Here is a 10445-nt window from a genome sequence, read left to right on the forward strand (position 1 = left end):
GTTTTTCCATCCTTACACAGAAATGCAGCACCACTGACCAGACTCCCTTCCCTTCCCATAATACTCCAGCTCATTTCAAAGCTAAACGGAAACTTGCCTGGGGCGCTTTGTCCTCAGGCCCAGGCACTGCCGCTGGGGAGCCTGGGGGAGCTTGGGGGCTGAGCACTGGGGAAAAGCAGTGTGAGAGGAAAGCCTGGGAGAGGGAAGACGGCAGCTCCAAATGTGAGCACTAACTGAGCCCACACCTGCATGTTAAGAAGCAGGGGATCGATCATTTATTCATATGGATTGTTTGTGTCCCCCATTCACACTTCCCCCTCATAGACCCCTCTCCTCAGCTTCCAGGCTCTGGTGTTTCCTGTGGGTTTCAGGGAGGCACTATGCATAGGTGGCCTTTCCCCGAACTTGCATAGGGATTCCCAAGAAGGCAGGAACCTCCTTATCACCTTCCAGACTGCCTGTCTCCGTAGGGTGGGGAACCCATGGCCCTGGGGCCACATGTGGCCCTCTGGATCCTGAGTTCAGCCTTTTGACTGAATCCAAATTGTACAGAAGAAATCCTTTTAATAAAGGAATTTGTTATGTGAAGTTTAGATTCGGTGGAGGGGCCACACACCATGACATGATAGACGGTTTGGAAAATAGATGAAAAGATAATTTACCCATAATCCCACCATTTTTTTTTCTATGTTAAAAATGCAAATTTTTAGCTACTTGGGAGACTGAGGCAGGAGGATCACTTGAGCCCAGAAGTTCATGACCAGACTTCATCTCAAAAAAGAGGAAAAAAAGTACAGATATGCAGATTTTTATCTGGCGATCTCTCTACTTTAACCTACCAATTCAGAGTTCAAATGACTGACTTACCTAGCAATTTAGAAGCTAATAGAAGGGGGCCCAGTTGAAACTCTCACTATAATTCAAATTACAGAGATATTCAATTTCTTTCTCTACGATTTGCCTGGTCTTCACAAAATCTCACCTGCTGATTAGAGATAAAAATGAACATTTCATCCTATCTTATGGGATTGATTGAAATAGCCCCTTAGGTATTCTGCAATCTCCCAGAGAGTGACCCTTTCCCCTTGTTTTTCTCCCTAAAAAGATGCCCCTGAGGCTGGGTGCAGTGGCTTATGCCTGTAATCCTAGCATTCTGGGAGGCCAAGGCAGGAAGATCCCTTTCCGTCAGGAGTTCAAGACCAGCCTGAGCAAGTGCTAGACCCCATCTCTACTAAAAACAGAGAAAATTAGCCAGGCATGGTCTCTTGGCTTTTCTCACTAGTCAAACTCAGACAAAAGTGTGAACTTGTGAACACCTGTTGATACTGTCCAGGGAGCCTGAAGGAGAAGGGTAGGAAGTGGACCCAGAGTGACAACACTGAAGCCAGCTCCTCTTGTATGGCGTACTCCCCACCCCATGGCATTTACATTTTAAAAGAGAAATGTAGACCAGGCTCAAGTGGGCCATGCCTGTAATCCTAACATCCTGGGAGGCCAAGGCAAGTTCAATACCAGCCTGAGCTGGTATTGAGTATCCTCTGTACAAAAAATAGAAAAATTAGTGTGATGGTGCATACCTGTAGTATGCACCCCAGATACTCAGGAGGATGAGGTAAGAGGATCACTTGAGCCCAGAAGCTGGAGGTTGCAGTGAGCTTTGATGACGCCACTGCACTTTAGCTGGAGTGGCGGAGCAAGATCCTACCTCATAAAAAAAATAAATAAAAGAGACATTTATTAACCCAAATGAACCTCTAATAGGCAGAATGTTGGAGCAGGGCCAGTGTGTGGAACCCTTTTAACTAGTTCCTAGAGAAAGCTAGGTTGATTTCAGAAAAAAATTCCAATGGCCAAACCTTGCCTTCTGGGCTTGCCCCACTCCCTGCCTGCACCTCTTTGGAGGAGGGAGGTACAACAGAGTGTGGGGTCCCCCAGCATCTCCGGGCTGCTCATGGGGCTCCTCCTCTCTTCCACCACACTCTCTGCAAAGACTGGCAGCACCTCGTAGGAACAGTGAACCCGTTTACCATGTGGAACTCAAAGCAAATGGAAATCCTAGTAAAGTTACCAATTCCACTAAAATACACATTTGAGAACCCTTTTTGAAATGAAGAGCTAAGGTACTAGAGAAAAATCCACTGATTTTTCAGAGATGACGTATGTAGTGACACAATTTCAGATATTGGGGTGTGTTTTGACATTGTGTCCCTCACCTTGATGCTGTGAAGTTGCAATAATAAGGCAATTAAGAAAAGAAAGAAAACTAAAATTAAGTAAAAATTAAGACAGCGTGAGGGAATATAAAGCTAATTAGCAAATGCAAGTTGGTTTTATCCCTTCAGAAACCAGGCAATATATGTTTAAAGTCTCATCACGATTATATTACTCATCATTTATAGCTACTGTCATGGTGGGTACATAAAATGAAGGCAAAGTTGAGAATAAGCCCATGGCTATGGCCCTGAAACAAAGCTCAGGACGGGACATGGGGTTAGCTTCGCTGGCACTGACTTGATTTTTTAGAGGTTAAATAAAGAGGAGTGGTATAGCCTGCTCTCCTCTTCCAGAAGAAGGCAAGCTGCAGTCAGATTTTGGGTGGAATCTCATAGCAATTACTCCACATGCTCACCATGGCCTACTCATGGTGCATCTGGTGGTTTCCAGAGCTCTTTTCTCAACCCAGCCTCATTCCAGGTCCTACTTGCTCAGTCTCTTTGCCTATAGCTGGGCCAAATCTGGATTTGGAGGGTTTAACACAATTCAGGGAAAATAAGGCAGGAATTGTCCCTTCTCCAGATAATTCTGGACCACCAAGACCCAATGGTGAGAGAAGAGAGCAGGCTGCCAGGTGATTTGGCCTGGGAGAGGAGGAAGGCTGGCGAGTGGAGCCTGTGCGTGCAGGACAGAGGCCAGGGCCAGGAGCAAGGGCAAACCCGAGGGGAGACAAACCACCTTTCCCTGCCCTCCTTCACCATGCTGACTGCTCACCTTCCCCAACAAGGTGGAAAAAGGCAGATCCCATCTGCTCACCTTCATTTGAATACTGAGTTGCCAGAACCTTTGTACCAGGAGGGCTCTCAGCTCCTGCTGTGATTAGGGGCCCACAAAGTGTTGACACATTGCCCTGTGACACCACCTTCTGAGAGAGCCAATGCCTGGGGTGGGAGAGGTGGCTGGGGAAGAAGCTCCAGTGCGACCCACGCTTTTCCTTCCTTCCTCCCTCCCTCCCTCCCTCCCTTCCTTCCTTCCTTCCTTCCTTCCTTCCTTCCTTCCTTCCTTCCTTCCTTCCTTCCTTTTTTGAGACAGAGTTTTACTCTGTTGCCCATACTGGAGCATAGTGGCACTATCATAGCTCACTGCAGCCTTGAACTTCTTTTTTTTTTTTGAGACAGTGTCTCACTTTGTTGCCCAGACTAGAGTGAGTGCCGTGGCATCAGCCTAGCTCACAGCAACCTCAAACTCCTGGGCTCAAGCAATCCTGCTGCCTCAGCCTCCTGAGTAGCTGGAACTACAGGCATGTGCCACCTTGCCCGGCTAATTTTTTCCTATATATATTAGTTGGCCAATTAATTTCTTTCTATTTATAGTAGAGACAGGGTCTCGCTCTTGCTCAGGCTGGTTTCGAACTCCTGAGCTCCAGCAATCCGCCCGCCTCGGCCTCCCAGAGTGCTAGGATTACAGGCGTGAGCCACCATGCCCAGCCAGCCTAGAACTTCTGAACTCAAGTGATCCACGCACCTCAGCCTCCTGAGTAGCTGGGACTACAAGCATGCGCCACCACACCTGGCTATTTTATTTATTTATTTTGTAGAAACGTGGTCTCCCTATGTTGCTCGGCCTGGTTTCAAACTCCTGGCCTCAAGCAATCCTCTTGCCTCTGCCTCCCAACGCACTGGGATTAGGGGCTCTAGACAACACACTCAGCTCCCACACTTTTTCAAGAGATACCAACTCCGATCTTCTGCCCAACTTTGTGCTAATTGGAAGAGCTCAAGACAAAAGCAATTTCTCTTGGTGTCTCTGTCACAGATCTGTAACAAAACCACTATCATTGGTGGCCCCTTAAGAAACTCAGGGCAAGCCTGAAGGCAGTGTTTTGGGGGATATGAGCCAGGACCAACTGCATCAGGATTGTTGAATGTAGATGCCCCGGCTCCAACTCACAGTTGCTGAGTCCCATTCTCAGGAGGCAGGAACTAGGAATCTGCATTTTAAACAATCTCCATGGGTAGGTCTTATTCATGCTATTCTATATTCTGTGAATTTATTTTATTAAATATTTTTGTTGAGCCTAATGATCCAAAACAGTGAATGGCAGGTAAATCAGGCACACACCAAGTAGCAGAATTATTATGCAAATACCAAACTACTGGTAAGCAATGTCAGCGATAGAATGTTAAGAGGGCTATCAGAATTCAACACATGTTCACTCTGATTGCAACTATGTTAAAACATATAGAAACATGTGCAAGAACTGGAACAAATGGGCAAAAATGAAATAGTTCAGTTAGGAAGGTGGAATTATAGGTGATTTTTCCCCTCTAGATAGATTTTCCTATAGTATTATCTTTAATTAATAAAATTAGCCAGGCATGGTGGTGTGCACCTGTAGTCCCAGCTACTTGGGAGGCTGAGGAAGATCAGTTGAGCCAAGGGATTTGAGGTTGTAGTGGGCTGTGATGATGCCACTGCACTCCAGCTTAGGTGACAGAGGGAGACTCTGTCTAAAAAGAAATTATTTTAAAGGTTAAAATATTCCAGGAGTCACAGGCATGCCTTAGAAAGGAAATCAGACAGCCCAACCTTCCGAGGAGGGAAACTCACCCTTACTCCTGAGTCACTCTGATCTCGAAGCTCCCTGCATACAGGAAGAAGCCTGGGCTGAGGGGCAGAGCGTGTTTCAATTTGGGCTCAGCTGTTGTTTATTAAGTTTCACAGTATCTCTAAATGAGGCGGGGAGGAAAGTATTACCCCTTTGGGTCTGACAGCCTCAACCCCATTTCTGAACTACAAATAATCTGGACCTGCTGCCCCTCCCCAACGAGACTCGGGTTGCCCAGTGAATAAACAATTCACTGATGGCTAGATACAGTGACTCACACCTGTAATCCTAGCACTTTGGGAGACTGAGGCTGGAGGATTGCTTGAGACCAGCCTGGGCAACATAGCAAGACCCTCAACTCTATAAAAAAATTTAAAAAATACCCATGCCTGTAGTCCCAGCTACTTCCTTTCTATTGCAGAGAGCTGAGGCAGGAGGATCAATTGAGCCCAGGACTTTGAGGCTTCAGTGAGCTATGATTGGGCCACTGTACTCCAGCCTGGGTGACAGAGTGAGACCCCATCTCAAACAAACAAACAAACAAAACACTGATCTTCCCTACTGCAGGGATGCTGCAGAGACCTTCCTTTCTATTGCGGAGAGCTTGGGGTGGCAAGGGGTAGCCTGGAGTGCTGTTGGCAAGAAGTGGCTTCCTCATTTTGACATTAGGGAACAGGAAGAGTAGAGCTGGCCAGCCCCTGGGGGAAGCTCTGGGAGTCAGCTCCAGGGGGCTCAGCCCCTCCCTGCATGCCAGGCCCTCCCCTCTCCCAGCTTCCCCACAGACCCTGGATACTCTGCTCCGAATCACAGGCTGCTGCCAATTACAAAGGACCCTTAACTCCGTTTCGCAGCCCCTTGATTGATAGCACTGGTGAGTGAAATTATAAGCCTTAATGATCACGTTAATTTCTGGGGAAAGGGAAGCGGTCAGAAGAGGTTCTCAATCATAAGTGCCACAATCAGCTGGGGGAGTTCAATGACAGGCCAGAGCAGAAAAAGAGGGGGAAGAATTAACTTTTCAAAAGGTCACCGGAGAGTAGGGGGCCAGGAACGAGGCATGAGGGAAGAGGGGCCCAGATGACTGGAACCTGAAGGTGAACCCCCTTCCCAGGGCTCCTGAGGGAAGGCCGGTCAGTGCTCCTCATCCTTAGCTGCTCGCTGGAATCACTTGGGAGCTTTAAAATCACGGATGCCTGGAACCCACCCCAGAGATGCTGGTGCAGTTGCTCTGGGATGCAGCTTGGGCGTTGAGAGTTTTAAAAGCTCCCCAGGTGATTCCACGTGCAGCCAAGCTTGAGCAGGACTTGTCTAAATGCAAGGATTTGAGGGTCAAGGTTGAGCACATTTGGAAGTGTGCTTAATCTGATTAGCACTTGCCTCAAGGAGACTTTCTTCTGGTGGTCTCCTGGCCCCACTTGATGAGATGTTAGAACAGAAGGATGAGTAGGTGTCGCTGAGCCCAGTATTCCTTTTCATAGATGAAAACCCGGAGGTGCAGAGAGGTGAACTTGCCCTGATCACACTGGTCATAACTAGAACCCCAGCCTGTCCACCCTGGTGAAGGCCCTTTCCACTAGGCTCATCCCTGGGTCGAAGAAGATGCTGTGGGCTGACCGTCAGTGGGACAGGAGGTGGGAGCTGTTTTCTCGCCTTCGTGGTAAAGGAGCCCAGGTCTCCCCTGATTGATTGCCCAGTGTGCTGGGACACAGCAATTGACGGGTATTAGTGATACCAGTGCTATGGACAGAATAAGGCCACCCGGCTCGCCTGAGGATCAAACCTACGACCGTGGCTTCTTTAATACATTGACCTTACTCATGGTTTTCCAGCAGCGCACCTCAGCATGTCACAAAGATGCCCAGGATATGTGGCAACATCCTGGTTTCTTCATCGGAAAGTCTCCCTCTGCCACATCGCTGACGGGCCTGCCTCACAGCGTACAGCTGACAGCACCGCCGTCCCTCCCTAACGGTCTCTGTTGAGGTCAGCAATCTCCAGAGAAAAGAGCCACTTCATGTTCCAAAATGGGTTTCAAAAAATCTAAAAACATTGTTAAAAACACAGACTACATAGAAAATAAACCATTTGACATTTGTGATAAAGGTAGTAGAGTTATTCAGTTAAAGAGAGCTGTTCTTCAATTTCCAAAGTGATCATATAAAGAAAAAGGTATTGCACAATGTGTGGCCTGAGATTCTTGGAGCAGCAGCTGAGCAGTAGAAAGCATCAGCTAACCTCGTTCTGGATTTTCATTTATCCACTTTCTCTCAACCTTTATTGTGACTTAGTACTCCCCAAAGTTCATGGAAATGGGCTGCATTGAAAAATTTGGGGAATGAAGCTCTAACTATGGGTACAGGGTGAGACCCATTTAACCGATCCGGTAAGCATTATAGCAGAAGCATATTCACAATAGAAACATACGTATTCTCTGTATTTTTCTAATAGCCTCTGAAGTGTTCATCAAGCCTGTGTCTGATTAAGCACTTTTAAATTCTGAGCAATGAAATGGGCCCTCTCATACCCTCTTGGCAGGAGTGCAAATTGAAACAACCCTTTTGGAGAGCCATTTGGCTGTATCTATCAAAATTAAAAATGCATATAATCTTTGACCTAGAAATGCCCCTTCTAAGAATTCATCTTACAGAAATACTCCCACAAATCCACAGAAGTATACATGGACGGTTGGTTCTTTGCAGTTTAATTTATTATGTGAAAAACTGCAAGTAACCTAAGTTCATCAACAAGAAATTTGTTGGAGCCTGGACAATAGAGAGACTCTGTCTCTACAAAAAATAAAAAAATTAGCTAGGTGTGGTGGCACTGGTCTATAGTCCCAGCTATTCAGGAGGCTAAGGTAGGAAGATCACTTGAGGCCAGGAGTTTGAGGTTGCAGTGAGCTGTGACAATGCCACTGCACTCTAGCCCGGGTAACAGAACAAGACGTTGTCTTTAAAAAAAAAAGGAACAGAAAAAAAATTAGTTGGCTAAACTGTGATCCCTCCATAAAATGGAATACTAGGCAAATGTTAAATTGAATTGAATGAGATACAACCATATGTATCCATCAGGAAAAGTAGAGTGCTGCCATTTTTATAAAATGATTAAGGCAGGCGGCCATGGAACAGATCTTTGGCCAATGGGGTTCAGTTTTGGGCTCCTAAACTGGATTAAACACGTTGCACCATAGGTCAAATAATTTGAGAGTTTTAATTCAGTTCCTGAACTCAGCCCCTGTTCTCTGTCTTCCCTTGCATCCAAGAACAACCTAAAAGTAATTCAAACACAAATGTAAGGCCGGGCGCGGTGGCTCACTCCTGTAATCCTAGCTCTCTGGGAGGCGAGACGGGTGGATTGCTCAAGGTCAGGAGTTCAAAACCAGCCTGAGCAAGAGCGAGACCCCCGTCTCTACTATAAATAGAAAGAAATTAATTGGCCAACTAATATATAAAGAAAAAATTAGCCAGGTCTGGTGGCGCATGCCTGTAGTCCCAGCTACTTGGGAGGCTGAGGCAGGAGGATCACCTGAGCCCAGGAGTTTGAGGTTGCTGTGAGCTAGGCTGACGCCACGGCACTCACTCTAGCCTGGGCAACAAAGTGAGACTCTGTCTCAAAAAACAAACAAACAAACAAAAAAACACAAATGTAAGACTCCATACCTAATTGTCATGGTATGTAAATAACAATTTTGAAAAGTGACACACCCAAGTTTAGAAAAACCATTTGTCAAAGAAGTACTGAAGACTAGTTTTTTACTGCAATAATCACTTAGGTGGGCTCATCTTCTCTTGTGTGTATATCCCAAAATCCCAGAAGAGACTGTTACTGAGCTTTTTCCAATGTTGGAAGCCAGGTTTGATTCTTTTTTTGTAAGGGCAGAGATGCCCAAAACAAAAGGCAATTCCAGTGAGAATCAGCACTCTGTGGCTTGTCATAAGACTCTTACTCCCTTTTAATTTTACTAAGAATATTTAAAATAGAATAAAGTAGATAATGATTGTAATAGATTTTATTTATTTATTTTGAGACAGAGTCTCACTTTGTTGCCCAGGCTAGAGTGAGTGCCATGGTGTCAGCCTAGTTCACAGCAACCTCAAACTCCTGGGCTCAAGCAATCCTCCTGCCTCAGCCTCCCGAGTAGCTGGGACTACAGGCATGCACCACCATGCCCGGCTAATTTTTTCTATATATATTAGTTGGCCAATTAATTTATTTCTATTTATAATAGAGACGGAGTCTCGCTCTTGCTCAGGCTGGTTTTGAACTCCTGACCTTGAGCAATCCACCCGCCCCAGCCTCCCAGAGTGCTAGGATTATAGGCGTGAGCCACCGTGCCTGGCCTGTAATAGATTTTATTAAAACTCACTGAATCTTCTCCTCTCACCCCATGAGAGGAGTGCATTTCTCTGCCCCCTTAGGGTTGGGAGGATTGGCCATCAATCTGGCCATGGCCAGGGGAAAGGGAGCAAATCTGACATGAGTAGCAGCTGTAAATGAACTTGCATGGTCTGGCTCAGCCTCTTGCATTTCTGTACTCTGCCATGAAAAGAAGCTGCTTTAGGGAAGGTGCTAGTCCAGAATGAGGAAACCCTGGAGCACATTCAAACCCAGAGTACAGCCTGGAGCCAGGTCCAGCTGAGCCCTGCTACACCCTACAGAGCCCCAGGAGACTGGGGGTCCTATGAGCAAGAAATCAAAGTTTGTTGCTGTAAGTGCTTGGGGTTGTTTGTTATTCAGCATTATTGAAGCAAAACTTGACTAATACACGAATGAACAGCCTGGGACCCATTACCCAGCCTTACCAAATCTTGTCATTTATCTCATATTTGTTTGAGATTCCTTTTTTTCTTCTTATGCAATAAATCATTCCAGAAACATTTAAGGATCCTCTTGGTACCCTTCACCAATCCCATCTATTCCTGGAGGTAACCACTATCATGCAGTTAGTGTTTATAATACTCATGCCTGTTTTAAATGTTTGCTATCCCTTTATATACCCATAAACATTATCTGGTATTGTTCTGTAGATTGTAAAACATTACATAAATGATACCAAGCTGTATGTTTCTCCAATTCACTTCTCTCCCTCTCACCCAACCAACACTGTATTTCAGATTTACTCATGTTGATGCATTAGCTGTAGCCATTCATTTTCCCTATTGCCTGTATCTACCACAATGTATCAATTCTCAGTTGATGGACGTTTAAGTTGTTAAATATGAACAGTGTTACAGGGAACATTCCTGCACACATCTTTGAGTACCTTGCTTTTCATTTTTTTTAAATAACGCTTCACGAATTTGTGTGTCATCCTTGCACAGGGGCCATGCTAATCTTCTCTGTATCGTTCCAATTTTAGTATATGTGCTGCTGAAGTGAGCACCCTTGCTTTTCTTTAAGACCAAGTTCTCATGCTTTGTGGAATCAGTAGACAAGAAGTGCATGGCTGACTGAACTTTCACAAACAATCTGCAAGGTCATTTTAGCCAAGGGCAGAGGCACGAGCATCTCTAGCTGGAGCTGCCACCCAGAAGGAGCCCATAGTGTCTGTGGCCTTGGGCACCTCTGATTTCCAGCACCAGACTCTGGTTGTGGCCAGCGCCCTGAGATTTGGTGGCAACAT

The 10445-nt window shown here is 45.9% G+C and overlaps 1 non-coding gene across 1 annotated transcript; it reads right to left on the reverse strand.

Annotated features, from left to right (window-relative positions):
* Window positions 1–10098: 10098 nt before the first annotated feature.
* LOC142871199 (U6 spliceosomal RNA) lies at window positions 10099–10205 on the reverse strand. The gene has a single exon (XR_012919463.1). It is a non-coding gene; the product is annotated as a U6 spliceosomal RNA (small nuclear RNA).
* Window positions 10206–10445: the final 240 nt, after the last annotated feature.

The sequence above is a fragment of the Microcebus murinus genome, chromosome 5, assembly GCF_040939455.1.
Source record: "Microcebus murinus isolate Inina chromosome 5, M.murinus_Inina_mat1.0, whole genome shotgun sequence".
NCBI classification, from domain to species: Eukaryota; Metazoa; Chordata; class Mammalia; order Primates; family Cheirogaleidae; genus Microcebus; species Microcebus murinus.